A 21,639-nucleotide genomic window follows, 5' to 3' on the forward strand; every position below is an offset into this window, starting at 1 on the left:
TAGGATATTTTAAGAATTAAAAACACTGCTATTATAATTTTAGGGTCACCAAAATTACTTTCTAAAATAATTTTTGAAACTAAACCAAATTACTAAGAAAATTACTTTGACACAGACAAAAGGGACAAACTTCTGAAAGAGGAACAAAAGAGGTTTAATAGATCTTATCTATTTCATTCCCTGAAAAAAACGTGTTGAGTATTAACTTCACAAGGTAAATATAACAAATGAAAAAGGGGAAGGAATAGAAACCCATCCAATTCTTGAATCATGGATTGAGTTTTGGAAGACAGTTTGATCTTCTACTCTGTTTTGCTGATTCTCTCTTGGCATTTCCTATCTTCTGATTAGCTGTATTGTACCTTCCCATTTCCACTGGAATCTCTTTCCTTCTCTGGAATTCATCCATATGTTGTCCTCTAGGAATTTCGTATAAGTGAGAGACCTGAAATAGGCTATTAAGGTATTTTTGGCGTTCATCCTTGACCTTTTTGTAAGCCCTTTCTTCTTGTTCCGCTTTAACTGAATAGTACTTCACTTGATTTTCAAGACGCCTTTTCTCTTGGAGTAGTTTTCTAAGTAATTTCACTAAATATCTCGTTGACAATTCCATGTAGACTTCAATAGTACCTTGTATATCTGAAGGATCTCCACTGAGTTTTCCCAATTTCTCTTTCAGAGTAACTATTTGCTCTCTCAGTTGATAATTCACTTCAAGTTGTCTCATAAAGCATTTTCCATTCAATGTTTTTAATGAAGTTGGCTTTCTGTTCCGCTATGTTACGTGTTAGTTCATTTATTGAGAGTTTTACTAGTCTTTCTTATGGATTTCTTCCAATAACTCCAGTTTCAGTTGTTCAATGCTCATACCTTCAAAGTTGTCACCCACAGTGTCAGGTCAGAGACCTCTCCACGCCCTTCTCATCAGCACATCTTAGAGCAGAAGACCTGAAGGTTCACCCAAAGCTGAGAAGAAAGTGTTGTCATGAGCTGTTACCATGGTGAACTGAATTCTAGAATTCTTGGCTGCAGTCTCCCCAACCCAGCACCTTGCACATGTCATAACACTGCCTTCTTGTCTCCATTGATTCTTTCTTTCTTAACTTTTTTTTAAAAAAATACATTTTTATTGATTTCAGAGAGATAGGGAGAGGGAAAGAGAATCATTGATTGGCTGCTTCCTGCACACCCCCACTGGGGATTGAGCCCGCAACCTGGGCATGTGCGCAGTACATAGTTATTACAATATTATTGACTATATTCCCTATGCTATGCTTTACATTCCTGTGATTATTTTGCAACTATCAACTTGTGCTTCTTAGTCCTTTCACCTTTTTTACTCAGGCTCCAGTCCCCCTCCCCTCTGACAACCATCAGTCTGTTTTCTGTATCTCTGAGTCTGTTTCTGTTTTGTTTGTTTGTTTATATTCCAAATATAAGTGAAATCATAAGGTATTTTTCTTTCTCTGACTGGCTTATTTACTGATCAGAATGTCCTCTAGGTCCAACCATGCTGTCCGGAATGGTAAGATTTTATTCTTTTCTATGGCCAGTAATATTCCACTGTACTTATGTACCACAAGTTTGTTTGTTTTTTAAATATATTTTATTGATTTTTTTTACGGAGAGGAAGGGAGAGAGATAGTTAGAAACATCGATGAGAGAGAAACATCGACCAGCTGCCTCCTGCACATCTCCTACTGGGGATGTGCCCGCATCCCAGGTACATGCCCTTGACCGGAATCGAACCTGGGACCTTTCAGTCCACAGGCCGACGCTCTATCCACTGAGCCAAACCGGTTTCGGCTACCACAAGTTTTTTGATCCACTCATCTATTGATGGGCACCTGTTGCTTCCTTTTGTCTCCATTGTTTCTGATGACAAGGCAGCTGTTAATATTATTGTGGTTCCTTTGCATATATATAATTTTTCTCCTGCTGTTTTCAAGTTTTTCTCTTTGGCTTTGGCTTTGAACAACTTGATTAATATCTATCTAGCTGTGAATATCTTTGTGTTTGTTCTACTTGGAATTCATTGAGCTTCTTGGATGTGTAACTTAAAGTTTTTCATCAAATTTGAGAAATTTTACCCATTATTTCTTCAAATACTTATGTCATTGCCCCCCCCCCCTTTCTGGAAATCCCATTAAGCATATGTGGTGTGTTTGATGGTGTCTCACAGGCCTTTGAGATTATTCAGTTTTCTTCATTCTTTTTTACTGTTGAGCCCCTTGAGTAATTTTTTTTATTTGCTATACCCTTTAACTACAGAATTTCCATTATTTCTATAATTTGTATCTTTTTATTAATATTCTCTATGTGATGAGTCATTATCATCATATACTTAATTTTTTAAAAAATTCTTTATTGTTGAAAGTTTTATATATGCTTCTTTTTCCCCCCATTGACCTCTCCCCGCCTGCTCCAACTCCCCCTGCTTTAATTCTTTAAACATGGTGTCCTTTAGTTATTCAAACATATTTATAATAGCTTATTTGAAATCTTTATCTAGGCCCACCCAGAAACAATGTATATAAGCTGCTTTTTCCTCTGTATGGGCTATGTCTTGTTTCTTTGTTTTTAAATATTTATTTATGTTAGTGATGTGCTTTGACTAATTATGTAGTGTCTATTTACCCCGCAGTGTGTGACAACTGGAATCTCTGCTCAGTTTTTTAAAAAATTCTTGTTGTTAAACTTAAGCCTAGTTACCTAGGTTCAGCCTTGGGTCATCATAGCAGGCACCATATATAGTTATTACAATATTATTGACTGTATTCCCTATGCTGTACATTTGTTTCTCCTTTGAACCCTGGGTTATTTGGAGTATATTATATAATTTTCAAATAGAGATGTCCTGTTATATTTTTGTTATTGATTTCTAGCTTAATTCTACTGTGGTCAGATAATATACTCTGCATGATTTCAGTCCTTTGAAATTTAACACTTGCTTTAGAGTCCATAGTATGATAAATGTTGGTGAATCATTTCATTTGCATTTGAATAGAGTATATATTCTTCAGTTGTTGTTTATAGTGTTCTATATTTATCAGGCCAACTTTGTTGATCATGTCCTTCAACTCTTCTATTTGCTTAATGGTTTTTTTAATCTGCTTTTTCTACCAATGGAGTCTTTAAGGTTTTCTATGTACAATATCATGTTATCTGCAAATAATGAGAGCTTTACTTCCTCCTTTCCAATTTGAATGCCTTTTATTTCTTCTTCTTGTCTGATCGCTGTGGTTAGGACTTCCTGTACTATCTTGAATAAGAGTGGTTGACATTATTTTATTTTGATTCAATGTAATTAAACTACTGGCATCTTATATGAGGATTGAATTTTCTTCCAATTTTCTCTCCTCCTTTATTCTCCCAATATAGTTTATATCACAATTTAATGTTGGCATCACTATGATTACACAAATATTTCACTGATGGGTTAAGAATTGTATTATGATTACATTTCCTTTTGGTACAATTTCTGTTTTTTCATAAGTTAATGATGACCTAATTTATTTCCCCCATTACATAGTTTATTTGAAACTATCTCCAAGTCTTCCTATACCTTCCAACAGTCTTGTAAAATACCTATTGGTACAATTGTTCACATGGTCACATGAGCAAAGATTTCAGATGATCTCTTAGTTTTGTTGTTGTTTGGCTTCATTTGGATTTTGAGGCTTTTTCTCCCTAGAAATGTTGCTCCTGGGACTCTCTGGTCTTCTCCAATCTGAACCATTTGCTTTCTGAACTTACTGCACAGCTGTCATCCTGTAAATTCCTTTCACCTCTCCCCTGGATAAGCTCTATGTTTTGTGATTCTCTTTCTTGGTTTACATCCTTGTTTTGATTGTGCATTCCCATCTGAATAAGGGTTATTCTACCCTTTGATTTGATTAATAACTTAGGTGAAGATAAAATTCTTGGTTGAAAATAATGTTATTCTACCCTCTGATTTGATTAATAACTTAGGTAAAGATAAAATTCTTGGTTGAAAATAATCAGTTACTCAGAATTTTGAAGGCATCACCTCATTGTCCTCTAGCCTTTAATCTTGCTATTGTGAAGTCAAATACTTTGTATGTGATATATTTTTTCTCTCATTAACTTTTCAGGTTCTTCTCTTTATCCCCAGTGTTCTGGAAACTCATAATGTTCTTTTGTTGGGCTCTAAGTGGACCCTTTAAATCTGAAAACTCAAGTCCTTCAGAGCTGGGAAAGTATTTTGGATTGATAATTCGCTCCCACCATTTTCTGTTTTCTTTCTGGACATTCCTATTGGTTTGATGATGTATGACTTGGATTGTTCTAATTTTCTTCATTATCATATTGTCCACCAAAGTATAAGCTACATAAGCACAGGGAATCTTTGTCAGTTTGTTGTTGACATAATATATTCTAAGAGCCTAGAACAGTACCTGACACATAGTAAGCATTCAAGCAATTTTGATGAATGGAAGCTCTCTTTTTGCTCTTCTTACTAGAGGCCTGGGGCACAACATTTGTGCACTTGAGCGGGGGAGGGGGTCCCTCAGCTCGGGGGGGGGGGGGTGCACCCTCTCTCAGTCTGGGATCCCCACAGGGGTGGTCCGCCTACTGGCTTAGGCTCAATCTCCCTGGAAATCTCTCTTGCAGTCCGGGGCTCTCACATTCCAGCACCCCTTGCCCCTTACCATCTACCTGCAGTGGAGGCAGGAGAGGCTCCCACCACCGCCTCTGGGCTCACCAGCTGTGAGCCTGGCTTCTGGCTGAGTGGCACTCCCTCTGTGTGAGTGCACTGACTACCAGGGGGCTGCTCCTGCATTGAGTGTCTGCCCGCTGGGGGGTCAGTGATTCAGCCATTTGGTCAATTTGCATATTAGGGTATTATTATATAGGATGTGTGATTTCCTCAACTTTATTTTCAAGCCTGGTTACTGAAATTTTGGTATTATATTTTAATTTTTCAGGAGCTTTTTGTTCTTTGATTATTCTTTCTTTTATATAATCATGATCTTGTTTTAGTGAGGCAATATCTTATTTCTTTAAGAATATTATTGTTTTGTAGACATTTTCTTTTGTTCTCTACACTGTCTGTTTTGTTTGTTTCAATCTGTCTTTTCTCTTTGTGTTGGCCTCTTTCAAGTGGAAGTTTTCTTTCAAATGACTAGTGACCTCTGGATATCCATTTCTATTTAGAGGTGAAGAACTAAAATGTATATTGGAAGTTGTGCTGCATAAAAATGGAGCTTAGTAACTTGTGGACAGACTTATTACCTGAAATTTCTAAGCATTTTCAGAGTCTTCTAAACTTCTTTATTGTTAGTATTCCTTTCTAACCCTTAACTTTCCTTTTAGCATTTATTTATTTAGCCTTTATCTCTAACCACCATCACCACCAAACTATTCATAAGCCCTACAGACTCAGCAGTTATTGGCTGCCATTCCATTTTATTTCACCCGTTATTTCTCTCTCAGCCAGCTTTTCCTCTTCCTATTTTCCTTCTTTTTCTACCTCAATATTTACTCAGCATCTGCTACAAGGCACTGTGCTAAGTGCTATCGATACAGAAATTAATAAGACATGGTCCCTTCCTTCAAGGTACTCACTAATTAGGGAGGGAGATAGTTGTACAGCCAATGGCATCAATATAATGTCATTCTTGCCATTATACAGGGATGCATCGGTTGCTATGGGAGGCCAGAAGAAGAGCATAGTGAAACCTTCCTGGAAATATGATGTTTGAGGTGAAAAATGTGCTGTATTAGTTTCCTATGGCTGCCATAACAAATTGCCACAAATTGATTACCATAAAACAACATTCATGTATTATTTCCTAGTTCTATAGGGGAGAAATCTGGCTATAGGGTGGCTTGGCTGGTTCCTATGCTTTGAGTCTCATAAGGTCAAACCAAGTTATCAGCAGCTGTATTCCCTTCTGGGGCTCTGGAAATAAACTCACTTCCAAGCTCATTCAGGTTCATTGCCAAATTTAGTTGCCTGCCAGAGGCCAGTCTTTGCTCCCAGAGGCCATCATTCCTTCCACTGATATCCATATGGCTTCCTTCTAGCAACAGTTGGTTTGTTATAGGCACCTCTCACCGACACCAGAGAGGTGTTACCGGACAGCCCCTTAAGTCAATGGGAGAGGGCTGTTCCCAACCTCTACCCTTGTCTTCTCATATAAATGAATTTTTTTGAGAGAACTTGACTGTGTTGTGAAAAGCCAATTTATCAAAACAATTAAAGCATGTACCTTTATTGAAAAACCAAAGCAAGGAAACCTATACATGTAGCTTATAAAGCACAGACAGGCTCTCACTAATCTGAAGGGCAGGTTGGGTGCGGGTCTGAGGTATTATATACCCTCCTGTCTATAGGTCTCAAAATTCTTCCGCTATTTTAGTACAGATTAATTCTCAAGGTCTTTTTTTTACTTTGTTGTGGCCTTCCCAGAATTTATGAGAAGCACCTGGCAACTTTATCTTGCCAAGCCTTGAGACTACTGGCTTTTCTGTTTAGGGAGTAAAACTGCCCTTTTTTTCCTTTCCCCTTTTCCCCTTCCTTTCTGCGTTCTCTCATTAGGGAGGTTGTAAACCATTTGCTCTCATGTCCTTGGCTGGGAAAGATAATGGTTTGTTAGTTACAAGCTGGCTGCAAATTGCCCACACTGTTTGGCCTTGTTTTAACTTTCCTGTTTCAGTTTCCCTACTCCTCCTGCCATGGAATTCTGTAACAAGTTGAATTTCTCTCACACTTCAAACATCTCTTATTTCCCTGTCTGCCACACCTCTCTGACTCCAGCTGGAGAAAGTCCTCTGATTTTAAGGGCTCCTGTGATTAGATCAGTCCAACGGGATAATCCAGGATTATCTTCCCTATCTTGAAGTCCTTAACTTTAATTACACCTGCAAAGATGCTCTTGTTATATAATGTAGCGTATTCATAGGATCCAGGAATTAAGACCTGTATAACTTTAGGAGCCATTCTATCTACAATAATTGCATGCAGGAAAAATGGGAGAAAGAGTATTCTGAACAAAAGCCTGAAAAGGTGAGAAAACATTTATTTCAGGAAATCACAAGCAGCTCAATATGACTGCCGCATGCATCAATTAGGTTGGACAAAGAAGCATGAGACAGATAATAATGGGTCCTCACTCTTCCATCTCTCCTGTTCTCCTTAGTTTCTTTTGGGTGCATGATGATTAGAATGTTTATCATAATGATTAGAATGTTTCATCTCAAATCTCCCATATTGCTAGTTGAAACTATATGTCCTCCCCATGTGAATTTATCCTGGTTGATCCTAGTCTTCATCATGAAGTTATGCCAGCCACAGCTATCACATTCATCTCACTGTTCAATTTACCTTTTCAGCTGATGCATTTGCCATCCGGATGGCCATATGAAATCCTGCGAATCCTGGTTTAATTTTCCCACAACGTTACTTTCATCAAGTCACTACATTGCTCAATGGATCCTGATGTCTCTTATTTGCCTGTGGAAACCAAACCAAATTCTTAAGCCTGCATTGCCAAGTCTGAGTTTACCCTGCTATGCCAACATTTTCACATACTCTATCCTAGTCAGCTTGACCTCTTCTTTGCCTTCCGTCCACCATACTCACTCTCTCAGGTCTTTGCTCTTGTTTCCTTTTTTAAAAATCAGAATATCTTATTCCCTCTCCCTTCTTGAATCCAAATTGTGCCTAGCATTTCAGACATCATATATTGTACACATCCTTCATAAAACTTTCCCCAAAAGTCCAGCTCCCCATTAACCCTTTATTCCTCTTCCTAACTTCCTACAACTCTTGATGCATGTCTGTACTATGCAGATTTGTACTAAATTATGTGCATTTCAATCCTCATTACAAACTTTGACTTTAATGATGCCATGCGTCGAAGTCTCATTTTTTTTCCAATTGTACTATAAGCTACTTGAGCACAGGTCCCATGTCCCAGTAGATTTTGGATGGGATTTTTTTTAGCTCTTATCCAAATACTAGATATTTTGTATACAATTTAGAGAAATGTGAAAATGCATATGTATTTCTGTTCCGTGTGTAAATTAGTCACCTAAACTGAAACTCAAGAGGAGAAGCTTTCCCATAATATTATTATTTTTGGACAGAATTATTAAATATTTATCTCTGGCATCAGAAGTATTTTACCAAGTTTCTCTTTATATTTACACATTTCCATGCCAATGATTGTGTGTAGTTGTACTTGTTTTCTCTAGCTTTCCCCACAGGCCAGTATTCTTTCACTTGATGAAACATGTGGATGATTTATTGATGGTGGTGTTATTTAATCTAATTCTTGCATAGTTTTCACCAGGAAATGATGAGAGGAGAGAACTCCCCTTTGGAGAAGCTGCCAAACTTTGCCCTAAGACATTTTGCAAATAAGATACTGGATTTATTGCAAAACATATTCCAACATTCAAAAGTGTATAGTAAATTCCATTCCAAATCACAAAGTCCATAACTTTCTAACTAGAGGGCTTTAGGAACTCAAAAACCCAAATCTTTCTTTGATTCTAAGCAGAAAACTATTACTGAAAGTGCCGACAGTTGATAAGTTTGAGACATATGGTCCTATTCTCTTTGTCCAAAATGAGAATGGTGGGTTTAGCAGTAAATTGATAGTGTAAGTAAATCTAGCACTTGAAAGAATTTAATTAAATTTCCCCCATCTTCAGTGTAAACACCAGACAGAATATATCCTTGTGGTAAGGAAAGGTAATGAAATTCCCCCATGGCAAATGGCTATTGCACTAGACTAGCTCCTGTAGAAAAGGCAGGAATGACGTTCATGTAGGATAGCCTATAGTTAACAGCAGATAAGGACTCTCCAATTTTGAGAGAGAAATATATCACAACTAGCATGTCTGCTTCTGAGGAACACCAACCTTTCCTTCCTGTGAGCTGTAACATAATAGTTGATAGGTTCCACAGCAAAGGGGGAAGAACCCATCTTCACCAGCCTGGTAAACAATCTTGCAAGTGCAACCACTGAATGGGGGGAAAAAGAAATGGAAACATGTAAGGTGCAGACTTTAGTTGAGAAATATTCCAGGATAATACTAACAGCTAGGGAACTAACAACTACTTGGGGGAGGGGGTCTAGAAACCTGAACTAATTGAATTTTTGTGACTCTTGTTTTTCAATAAGAAAAGGACTTCTTGCAGAAAGCTTTTAAACCAACGCAGATAAATATGCAATAGATGGTGATGTACCACCCCAAATCCAGTTGTGCCATTCAACACCATGTTTACATGGAAAATATCTGTAAAAAACATTTAGAAACAAAATTTTGCAAACATAGATGTTTCTAACTTTGTGTAGGTAGGACTTGAAGCTATTTCTAAAACAATGGCAATATAGATTGAAGAGTGGTTATAGGCCTGAATCTGAGCAAAGTTGTGAAGACAAAAGTCGTTTCATCTTTTTTTCTGTGCCTCTTCCCTTCCCACAGCCCATTTCAGTAGTGTCACTCAGAACCACTTACAATTGTTCATAAAGGCACCTCTGCCTTTATGTTCATGTACTTCCTTCTGCCAGAAGTGTCCTTGTCTCCTTGCCTCTTGTCAGCTTGAGGGAGTCCTTCTCCTTCAAGAATCAAAAGGCACTTCCTCCATGAAATTTCCCAGCTTCCCCTCCACCCCCACAAGAGGTAACCTCTGCTTCCTTTGTGCTGCTTCCTACATAGAAACTAACAAAAGTATTCATCATCACATCTGCAACATTTTCTCATGTCTTTACATGTTTGTTTCTTCCCTCTAAAATTGTAAGTTTCACTGAAAACAGGATCATGCATTTTTAACACCCAATATATCTGTAGCCTTTATTGCTGGAAACAGCACATAGTAGTTGATTAATAAATGTTTTCCAAATGAAAATTAATTTAATTAATTAAGTGTAAGGAATAAAGTAAATGTAATGCTAAAGCAGTGTGTCTCAAAAGGATCATTTTCTCATTTTTGATTATTTTATTGATCAATCCCAGTAAACACCTAGTTCTAGTTGATTTATTTGCAGGAATGTAAGAATAATATTTATCTCTACTCTGGCACTTAGATTGTCTGCCTCACATTTCTTATTATTATACATTTTATTCTTTCTCTAATAGGCTGCCAGTTTCTTGAGGACAGATAAATGTTTCCTTTGTTCATTGTACACAATAGGCACTCAATAAACATTTGCTGAGTTAATGAATTCCTTATGTGTATATAGCTCTTCACAGCAACCCAATGAGAAATGTAAAACATCATTCACTCTCTCCCTTCTCTTGTCTTAGTTAAATAAACTCATGATCAAAATATACCAGAGCCCATATGGCGCAGCTCAGTGGTTGAGCATTGACCTGTGAACCAGGAAGTCAAGGTTCATTTCTGGTCAGGGCACATGCCTGGGTTTCGGGCTCAATCCCCGGTGGGGGATGTGCAGGTGGCAGCCAATCAATGGTTCTCTCTCATCATTGATGTTTCTATCTCTCTCTCCCTCTCCATTCCTCTCTGAAATTGATAAAAATATATTTTTTAAAAAAGAATATACTAGAGACTTGACCATCTTCAAACAGTGGGCAAGAATCAGGGCTGAAAATCCGGGGAGACGCCCTGCTTCTCACACTATCTTTTGTTCCTTTCCTGTTTAGACCAATCAGTTTCTCTCTGCAGGGTCACCTTTTTGGATAATTGTCCTCATTTGGTTCATTAATGTAAACAACCTAACTGAATGATGTGCTTTTGTTCTTTTTTTTTTTTTTGCTAATTTCAACTTTTATTAGCTTGCAATATAGCATAAAACAAGTATTTTTGTTTTTTAAACAACAGATTTATTTTATCACAGTTCTAGAGACTGGAAATCCAAAGATCAAGGTGTCAGAAGCAGGGTTGGTGTCTAGTGAGAGCTCTCCCCTTGGGTGGCCCACCATGTGCTCTGATGGCCTTTCTTCTTTGCTCATGCAGAGAAAGAAAATGAGCAAGCTCTCTCTTGTCTCTTCCAATAAGGATACTAATCTTATCAAAGTCCCATCTTTAGGACCTCACTTAATCTTAATTGATCCCTTAAAGGTCCCCTGTCTAAATACAGCCACACTGGGGGGATTAGGACTTCATATGAATTTTGGGGAATACAAGCATTCTCGCAAAAACATCTTGTACAGTACTCTGTATCTTTTTGGTGAAACAGCTACAATCTAGATTTTTTTTAAAGCTTCTCAGCTCAAACTTGTACTTTGTATTTTTAAAACATTTTAAAAATTGAGAGAGAGAGAACCAAGATGGCGGCATTGGTTAACGCCGGAGTTTGCTACTTTGAACAACTACTTCAAAAGTGAAACTAAAAGACGGAAGGGACATCACCCCGAACCACAGGAACGCTGGCTGAGTGGAAGTCCTACAACTAGGAGGAAAGAGAAACGCATACGGACACTCAGAGGAGGCGCAGTGCTGAGGTCAGGTTCTGAGGTGCGGAGTGCGCGGAGCTGGCTGGCGGCGGAGGGCGCGGTTGTTGTTTTCAGTCGGGAGGGAGTCGCAGACTCTGAGCTCCAGATGCGGGCGGGTCTTTAGGGACCCAGACTCAAATGGGAAAAGCGGGACTGTCTGGCTTTGGTCAGAGCGAGTGCAGCTTTCTCTCCGAGCTTTGCAGCGGGTGCTGGGACTCAGAGAGGCAGAGCCCCTGGGGACAGGACTGAGAGCCAACATAACTGCTCTCTCCGGCCCACCCTGTTGATCCTGTGCAACCCGCCCTACCCAAGCCCTGCACAGAGGCATTTGCCGGATAGCCTCAGGCAAAGGCTAGATTAGCACCTCCCTAGAGGACAGAAGTTCTCTCACTGCTGACACAGCTGATTCTCATAGCCACTTGGCCTGGAGGTCAAACCCTCCCTGGTATTAGCTACAACAATCAAGGTTTAACTATAAGACTGCGAACAAAGACCACTAGGGGGTGCACCAAGGAAGCATAACAAAATGCGGAGACAAAGAAACAGGACAAAATTGTCAATGGAAGATATAGAGTTCAGAACCACACTTTTAAGGTCTCTCAAGAACTGTTTAGAAGCCGCCGATAAACTTAATGAGAACTACAAGAAAACTAATGAGACCCTCAATGTTATATTGGGGAACCAACTAGAAATTAAGCATACACGAACTGAAATAACGAATATTATACAGACTCCCGACAGCAGACCAGAGGAGCGCAAGAATCAAGTCAATGATTTGAAATGCGAGGAAGCAAAAAACACCCAACTGGAAAAGCAAAATGAAAAAAGAATCCAAAAATGCGAGGATAGTGTAAGGAGCCTCTGGGACAGCTTCAAGCATACCAACATCAGAATTATAGGGGTGCCAGAAGATGAGAGAGAGCAAGATATTGAAAACCTATTTGAAGAAATAATGACAGAAAACTTCCCCCACCTGGTCAAAGAAATGGACTTACAGATCCAAGAAGCGGGGAGAACCCCAAACAAAAGGAATCCAAAGAGGACCACACCAAGACACATCATAATTAAAATGCCAAGAGCAAAAGACAAAGAGAGAATCTTAAAAACAGCAAGAGAAAGTAACTCAGTTACCTACAAGGGCATACCCATACGACTGTCAGCTGATTTCTCAACAGAAACTTTGCAGGCCAGAAGGGAGTGGCAAGAAATATTCAAAGTGATGAATACCAAGAACCTACAACCAAGATTACTTTATCCAGCAAAGCTATCATTCAGAATTGAAGGTCAGATAAAGAGCTTCACAGATAAGGAAAAGCTAAAGGAGTTCATCACCACCAAACCAGGATTATATGAAATGCTGAAAGGTATCCTTTAAGAAGAGGAAGAGGAAGAAAAAGGTAAAGATACAAATTATGAACAACAAATATGCATCTATCAACAAGTGAATCTAAGAATCAAGTGAATAAATAATCTGATGAACAGAATGAACTGTTGATTATAATAGAATCAGGGACATAGAAAGGGAATGGACTGACTATTCTTGGGGGGGAAAGGGGTGTGGGAGTTGCGAAAAGAGACTGGACAAAAATCGTGCACCTATGGATGAGGACAGTGGGTGGGGAGTGAGGGCGGAGGGTGGGGCGGGAACTGGGAGGAGGGGAGTTATGGGGGGGAAAAAAGAGGAACAAATGTAATAATCTGAACAATAAAGATTTAATTTAAAAAAAATAAATAAAAAACATTTTAAAAATTGAGATATAATCCTATCTAATAAAAGAGAAACATGGTAATTAGCGTACGACCGCTACCCTTCCCATTGGCTAATCAGGGCGATATGCAAATTAACTGCCAACCAAGATGGCGGCCGGCAGCCAGGCAGCTTAAAGCGAACATGAGGCTTGCTTGCTTCAGTGACGGAGGACTCCAACGTTCCCCGCCTGCCGCTGCCGGTCTCTGAGCTGCAACTCTAAGCAACTATGTTACAAATATAGAAGCTAAACAAAACCCCAGAAACCTGCTTTAGTTGCTGGGCTTCAGCCAACAGGATCGCAACATTGTTTCAAATACAGAAGGTAAACAAAGGCCAGAAACCTGCTTTCAGCAGAGGAGGCCTAAGAGCTGGAGCCAAGCCTTAAAGCTAAAGCTGGCCCAGAATAAAAAAAAAAAAAAAAAAAAAAAAGGAGCGGTTGGGAGCTTCAGTCACCCACCAGCCTGAAAACAGCCCTCAGCCCCTCACCCAGACTGGCCAGGCAACTCAGTGGGGACCCCCACCTTGAAGGGGGTGTGACCAGCTGCAAACAGCCGTCAGCCCCTCATCCAGGCTGGCCAGGCACCCCAGTGGGGACCCCCACCCTGATCCAGGACACCCTTCAGGGCAAACCAGCCAGCCCCCACCCGTGCACCAGGCCTCTATCCTATATAGTAAAAGGGTAATATGCCTCCCAGCACCGGGATCAGCAGAGCTGCGAGGCCTCCCAACACCAGGATCAGCATGACAGGGGGCAGCGCCCAAACCCCCTGATCACACTGCGGCTCTGTGTGTGACAGGGGGCGGGGCCACAACCTCCCTATCAGCCCTGCTCTGTTCGTGACAGGGGAAGGCGCCCCAACCCCCTGATCAGCCCTGCTCTGTGCCTGATAGGGGGGAGCTCCCCAACCCCCTGATTGCCCTGCGGCTCTGTGTGTGACAGGCTGCGGTGCCCCAACCCCCTGATCGGCCCTGCTCTGTGTGTGACAGGGTCCGGCACCCCAACCCCCTGATCGGCCCTGCTCTGTGTGTGACAGGGTGTGGCGCCCCAACCCCCCACACCCGCCACGGGTCCTGCTCTGTGTGTGACAGGGTAGAGCCATAACCTCCCCATCGGCCCTGCCCTGAGTGTGACAGTGGCAGTGCCCCAACCCCCTGATCGGCCCTGCTCTGTGGGTGATAGAGGGTGATGCCCCAACCGCCACCCACGCACCCTGCTCTGTGTGTGACGGGGTAGAGCCATAACCTCCCCATAGGCCCTGCCCTGAGTGTGACAGGGTGCAGCGCCCCAACCCCCTGATCCGCCCTGCTCTGTGTGTGACAGGGGGCGGTGCCCCAACTCCCCTATCAGCCCTACTCTGTGAGTGACGGGGGGGCTCCCCAACCCCCTGATTGACCCTGCTCTGTGCGTGACAGGGTATGGAGCCCCAACCCCCCTGATGGGTCCTGCTCTGTGAGTGACAGGGGGGAGCTCCCCAACCCCGATTGGCCCTGCTCTGTGCAAGACAGGGGGTGGCACCGCAACCTGCCCATCGACCCTGCCTTGAGTGTGACAGGGGGCGGTGCCCCAACCCCCCAATCGGCCCTACCCTGAGCATGACTGAGGGTGGCAACGCAACCTCCCAATCGCCCTGCTCTGTGCATGACGGGGCGGCACCCCAACTCCCCAATCAGCCCTGCTCTGAGCCTGACCAGGGGCGGCACCTAGGGATTGGGCCTGCCCTCTGCCACCCGGGAGCGGGCCTAAGCCAGCAGGTCGTTATCTCCCGAGTGGTCCCAGACTGCGAGAGGGCACAGGCTGGGCTGAGGGACCCCCCCCTTCCCCCCGAGTGCACAAATTTTTGTGCACCGGGCCTCTAGTCAACACTAATAAAAGAGAAAAATGGTAATTGGCGTACGAGCTGCCCTTTTCATTGGCTAATCAGGACTATATGCAAATTAACTGCCAACTATGATTGGCAGTTAACTGCCAACTAAGATTGGCAGTTAACTGCCAACAAGATGGCGGTTAATTTGCATATGTAGGCACAAAGCAGGGAGGCGAAAGGGAAAGCAGGAAGAAGCCCCCTGCCACTGACAGTGATCGGAAACCCAGGGGGGAGCTAAGAGCTGGGGGGCAGGGCAAAGGCGGCCCTGGGCCGCCTTTGCCCTGCCCCCCAGCCATGATCGGAGAATCAGGCGCCTTTGCCGCCCTGGCCAGTGATAGCAGGAAGTAGGGATGGAGCCAGCGATGGGAGTTGGACACGGTCGAAGCTGGCAGTCCCGGGAGCTAGGGGTCCCTTGCCTGGGCCTAAAGCGGAGCCCACGATCGTGGGGCCGCTGCAGCTGCGGGTCCCCGCTGCCCGGGCCAGACGCCTAGGCCAGAGGCATTAGGCCTGGGCAAGGGCGGAGCCTGCAACCGCGGGGAGCTGGGGGTCCCCTGCCCAGGCCTGACACCTCTGCCGGAGGCCTAAGGCCTGGTCAAGGGGCCTATCCGGTGATTGGTGATCGTAGGGTGATGAGGGTCAACTCCTCTGGCCGAGGCATCAGGCCTGGGCGGGGGCTGAGCCGGGGATTGGGGGGATATGATGATCCCCTTGCCCAGGCCTGAAGCCTGGGTCAGAGGTGTCAGGCTTGGGCGGGGGGTGGAGCAAGCGATCAGAGGGAGATGGGGGTCCCCTGCCCAGGCATGATTCCTGGGCCAGAGGCCTCAGGCCTGGGCCGGGGGCAGAACCAGTGATGGGGGGAAATGAGGGTCCCCTGCCCAGGCCTGTCACCTCTGTCAGAGGCGTCAGGCCTGGGCAAGGGGCCGATCCTGCGATTGGAGGGTGAAGGGGGTCAACGCCTGAGGGCTCCCAGTATGTGAGAGGGGGCAGGCTGGGCTGAGGGACACTCCCCCCCCCACACACACCCAGTGCACGAATTTCGTGCACCCGGCCCCTAGTCTATATATATAAAAGGCTAACCGTCTGACCATCTGACTGGTAGCTATGACATGCAATGACCACTAGGGGGCAGATGCTCAATGCAGGAGCTGCCGAACTGCGATGACTTGGCAACGGAGGTTCTCAGGTGATGCACCCTGGAACCAGAGAGGAGGGAGCCCGATTCTGGGGTGTGTTACCCGAGAACCACCCTCTCACAATCTGGGACCCCTGGGGGGATGTTGGAGAGCTGGTTTTGGCCTGATCCCTGCAGGTCAGGCTGAGGGACACCACCTACTGGAGGGACCCCGCTCACTCTGCAGATGCCCTTTGAGCCACTGTGCCGCCCCAGGTGTGAGTGGCCGGGGAGGGACCATGGGAAGTTGGCTCCAGGGCGTGTCTGGCCTATCTCGCCCAGTCCTGCCCTGCTGGCCACCTCCTTATTAATTTCCTTTCAATGTGCACAAATCTGTACACCAGGGCACTACTTAACATCTAACATTATCTTAGTTCCAGTTGTACAACATAATGATTCGACATTTGGATATGTTGCAAAGAATAATTGCATGTTTTTGACCATGCCATGCTTAACTGTCCAAAGGAGATCTTTCAGGGCCTGGCCTTTAGTAATGTATGACTCCTGTCTGTTTTCTGGAGCTACAACAAAGAAAGAAATCTGTCTCTGGAGCCATCCCAGAACCTATATCAAGTTACATCCAAATCCACATTGCCTTAGTAGTTAGTCAATCACACAATGATGTGAAAAAAACAATATTATGCATTTAATATCATGTATTATACTACTTCTTCAACATCCATTCAAATACATGACTGCATTTGAATTGTCCCTCAGTCCTGAGAGAGAAGGTAAGGTGCCGGGGTCCAACCCCAGTGGGTCCAGGGTTCCCCAAAGGTGAGGACGGAGAAGGCGAAGAAGGAATGACACGGAGACAGTGTTCAGTTGATCAGCAGCCTAGCCAGGATCTCCAGCCAAGTTCTGGTCTCGATCTCCAGAGAGGTTCTGCTTCGGATCTCCAGCGAGGTTCTGTAGCCATGTTCCCTCGCTAGGTTCTTCAGCCAGGTTCTGTCCAGGTTTTCCAGCCAGGTTCAGTCTGAGATCTCTAGCCAGGTTCGGTCTGAGATCTCCAGAGAGGTCCTGCTTCAGATCTCCAGCCAGGTTCAGTCACCAGGTTCTAGTCAGGTTCTCTTGCCATGTTCTATAGTCAGGTTCAGTCCAGGATCTATTGCCATGTTCTCTCCAGCGAAGTTCTTCTGTCTCCAGGCTCCGTGTAGGTTCTGTCTTCTGAATTCTGTCTCCTAAATTGTGTGTGTTGCTGTCTTGTTACATCTGTATTTATACCAGTTGATTCAATCCTATCAATCTCTATTACAAAGGTTAGGGCGTTTCTTATCTCCATTCCAGGGAGTAAAGATTATGTAGCTTAAGGATGATTGTTTGTAGTTAAAGTGATTAATTACCCGCCTGGCACTTAGTTGAGGGGTTTTATTCCCTCCCTAACTTCAGGGGAAAATCCCTACCTGGGGATTCAACCTTTCTCGGAGAGGTGACCTTGGTTAAAACACATAGTGCCAAGAAGGTGAGCAAACATATTAAGAACAGTATGCCATATATGCCAGGTCCCTTGAAACAGCAAGCGTGGACCGGCTCCCGGCAGTAAGGCAAGCATTTTGATCCCCACGTGAAAGATAAGAATTCAAATTCAGCATAATTAGCTACATTGCCTAGGTTTGGAGAGTACTATTTTCTTGGATGTAAAAAGAAATTTAGAAACTTAGAGAATATTTCAAAGAACTTTTATCAGGAGCCAAGTTGAATATACACTATGGGTAAAAAGACTGGAGCTCAATAAAACAAACCAGCCAAACAACAAAAGATGGGAAACCCTTTCGTAGATAACTGATAAATTTGATAAGGTTATTGTTGAGAAACAAGTATCAAATCAATAAAATTTTATTTTCATTACATCAGTGTCTGGCAGGAAATATGAAAGCAATGGTGTACTCTGGTTGGTTAAAATAGCATTGCAACATCAACAAGGAGAAAGTAAATTGTACTAATGCTACATACATTGCTAACTACCATGCAAAAGCTTCTAAAATACACTATGGAGGTTTCCTTTATGATTGTTGGCAAACTTGAAGGAAGATCCTGATTTCTATTGATCTGCCTCTTAACTTTCCTGAACCTCAGTTTTGCATCTATAAAATGGGGGAAATGATGCCTACTTCATATGGGATTGCTGTAGGAGTGATCTAGTTCAGCATCTAGCATTTACTGGATGGCTGAGTGGAGAGGAGATTCAGTAAGTGTTACTTTAAATTTTTGGTTTAGACATGAAAGATATTTCTCCCAAAAATGTAACAAGGATCAGTTAATTGTAACAGTTAGTTTTTAACTGTTAATAACATAGCTGGTATTTGTAACTAAACAAACCTTGAAATCCTAATAATAGTAAGTAGGTACTGTTGCCTTCCAAAGTACTTCCCTTTGGAGAACATCTATTTATTCTTGTGATGCTCAAAACATCTCTGGAAATAAGAATTAATTACCTTCAGAGCCAATTACAAGGCTCTAAAGAAACCCAATCTCATTTCTTAATTGTCATACTTAATTTCTTAATTCAAAATTTATAGCCCAGCTCTATGACTTACTAGTCTTATCCATTTGATTTGCCTCTTAAATGACATTTGGCTATTCCCAAACAGCTTAATTTCACTTCATTTATTCCCCAGTGACCAGGATCTATTCCAACTGAGTAAATATGAACATGTGCTACAGGCTATGAAGGCAGTTATCAAGTATCTAATCTAATAAAAGACAAACATGCAAATTGACCATACCTTCGCTACACCTTAAGCCACACCAGCCAATCAGAGCGACTATATGCAAATTAACCCAACCAAGATGGCGACCGGCAGCCACGGAGCTGGACCGAGCAGGAGGCTTGGTTGCTCCAGTGATGGAGGAAGCCAAGCTTCCCGCGACCAGCTCTGAGCTCCACTGAAGGCAACAAAGTTTCAATTATAGAAGATAAATAAACCCCAGACACCTGCTTTCAGCCAGCCGTGGTCACAGAGCTGGAGAGAGCAGGATGCTTGACAGCGGGCTCTGAGCTCCACTGAAGGCAACAAAGTTTCAATTATAGAAGGAAAATAAATCCCAGAATAAAAAGTAAAAGAAAAAAAGGAGAGGCTGGGAGCTTCTGTCGCCGGAGGGGCTTGGCCAGCCTCAAAACGGCCCTCAGCCCCTCACCCAGACTGGCCAGGCAACCCAGTGGGGACCCTCCACCCTAAAGGGGATGTGGCCAGCCTGAAAACAGCCATCAGCCCCTCACCCAGGCTGGCAAAACCTCCATGGGGTGAGGGTTCCCACTGCGGGGGGCTTGACCAGCCTGCAGCCATCAGCCCCTCACTCAGGCTGGCCAGGCACCCCAGTGGGGACTCCCACCCTGAAGGGGGTGTGACCAGCTGCAAACAGCCATCAACCCCTCACCCAGGCTGGCCAGGCACCCCAGCGGGAAACCCACCCTGATCTGGGACACCCTTCAGGGCAAACCAGCCAGCCCCCACCCATGCACCAGGTCTCTATCCTATGTAATAAAAGGGTAATATGCAAACTGACCCTAACAGCAGAACAAACTTGGAATGACTGGTCACTATGACACACAGTGACCACCAGGGGGCAAACGCTCAATGCAGGAGCTGTCCCCTGGTGGTCAGTGCGCTCCCACAGGGGGAGCTCTGCTCAGCCACAAGCCAGGCTGATGGCTGCCAGTACAGCGGTGGTGGTGGGAGCCTCTCCCGCCTCCTCAGCAGCACTAAGGATGTCAGACTGCAGCTTAGGCCTGCTCCTCACTGGCAAGTGGACATCCCTGGAGGGATCGCGGGCTGCCAGAGGGATGTCTGATTGCCAGCTTAAGCCCAATCCCCCTGGGGAGCGGGCCTAAGCCAGCAGGTGGTCAGTCATCCCCCAAGGAGTCCCAGACTGTGAGAGGGCACAGACCGGGCTAAGGGACCCCCCGCCCCGAGTGCACAAGCTTTTGTGTACCGGGCCTCTAGTCTTTGAATAATCTTCTAAGGATATTACTCAAAGACTACACATATGCCTAAGTTCTGTTTTTTTTGTTTTTAAATCCATGTTATCACTTTATATTAGCAGTGTATAGGTATATATTAGGAAGAGCATAAATGGAGTTGAAGCTAAGACAAATGTCATAGCCTTGTTTCATTGTTGGGATTGTGTCACCATACTTATGTGCTCTATTTCTACCTTAGTATTTGTGACCTTCTTGAGTCCTGGTGATAAATGTTTGCTAAATGTTCATGGAACCATTCATCTTCTTACTTTGATTTTTAAGGACATGAGCAGTGTCTTATACAACTTTGGCTCCCACAAAGTACCCAGCATAGTGCCTCACACTGAGTAGAATAATAGATTTATCAATGTAAGAAACATCCAAACTTGTAGAGAATTTTTATAAGAATTAATGTGAGTCAAACTGACAACAATTGTCAGGAAGCAAGATATCTAATGATCTGTAGAAAGACAGTTTTGTAATTGCTTTTATGCATCTGAAATTAAGGAGGAAAGTTAAGGAAGATTAAATGAAGATGGGGGAAGGCCAGGTGGGGATTGGATTACAGGCTAGTTAATAAGATTATGTGCTCTTTAGAGGGTAGTTAGGACTTCCAAGAGGTCTGAAAAAGAGAATTACCCTGTCATTTCAAATATAAGTTAACGGAGATGCACAATGGACAATGTTCTTGTCTTATCTTTTTGATTTGCCTCTTAAATAACATTTGGCTAAGAAAAGAACAATAGACAGGGCTTGCTTAATATAAAAAGAAACCTTTTACTAAAAGTTATACACCAGCAGCATGACCACTCACCACCTGCTCAGTTAGGAATTTTTGATCGGATCACACTGTGAGGTTACTGTCACTGGACTTTTCAGTTTTATTACAGAACCCTTTTTTGTCCACCAATTCATAGAGTGTTTATTAGAGCTAGAAAGAGCCTTAGGAGATTGAAACTCATGGAGGGAAAGTGATGAGCCTAGGTTACATAGGAAGTTGTTATACTAGTTTAGGAGCAAGTTTTCAAACTGAGAGCTTCCTACTTCTAAGTCATCTGCAGTCACATTTGAATGAATAAACTAAGATATCCTGAATTTTGGACATCCTATATGGGTTGATAGTCTTATTTCAGCAATTCCTCTGATTTCTGATTTACTGCTGCAAATCACACTTTAGTATAATGGTCACAATCCAAGCCTCTGTGCCAGTCATTTCTTAGCATGTTACTACATATGTACTTTTCTTGATGTATAAGCAAAAGACAGTTGACACTCTATTATAACCTCCCCAGTCGGTCTCAAATACTTAACAATATAAACAAAATTATTCATAAAAATACACACTTTGCCCAGAATGTGTGGCTCAGTGGTTGAGCATCGACCTATGAACCAGGAAGTCACAGTTCAATTCCTGATCCAGGCACATGCCTGGGTTGCAGGCTTGATCCCCAGTAGGGGG

General features: G+C 43.1%; 1 long non-coding RNA gene and 1 pseudogene across 1 annotated transcript in view; both read right to left on the reverse strand.

Annotated features, from left to right (window-relative positions):
* Nucleotides 1-268: 268 nt before the first annotated feature.
* LOC132224543 (coiled-coil domain-containing protein 169-like) lies at nucleotides 269-898 on the reverse strand (annotated as a pseudogene).
* An 8,611-nt stretch (nucleotides 899-9,509) lies between these two features.
* The window catches only part of LOC132224819 (uncharacterized), a 30,903-nt gene continuing 18,773 nt past the window's right edge, over nucleotides 9,510-21,639 (reverse strand). The window contains exon 3 of the long non-coding RNA XR_009450736.1: nucleotides 9,510-9,596. This is a non-coding gene — a long non-coding RNA (uncharacterized LOC132224819). The remainder of the gene's footprint in view (nucleotides 9,597-21,639) is intronic.

The sequence above is a fragment of the Myotis daubentonii genome, chromosome X, assembly GCF_963259705.1.
Source record: "Myotis daubentonii chromosome X, mMyoDau2.1, whole genome shotgun sequence".
Classification (NCBI taxonomy): Eukaryota; Metazoa; Chordata; class Mammalia; order Chiroptera; family Vespertilionidae; genus Myotis; species Myotis daubentonii.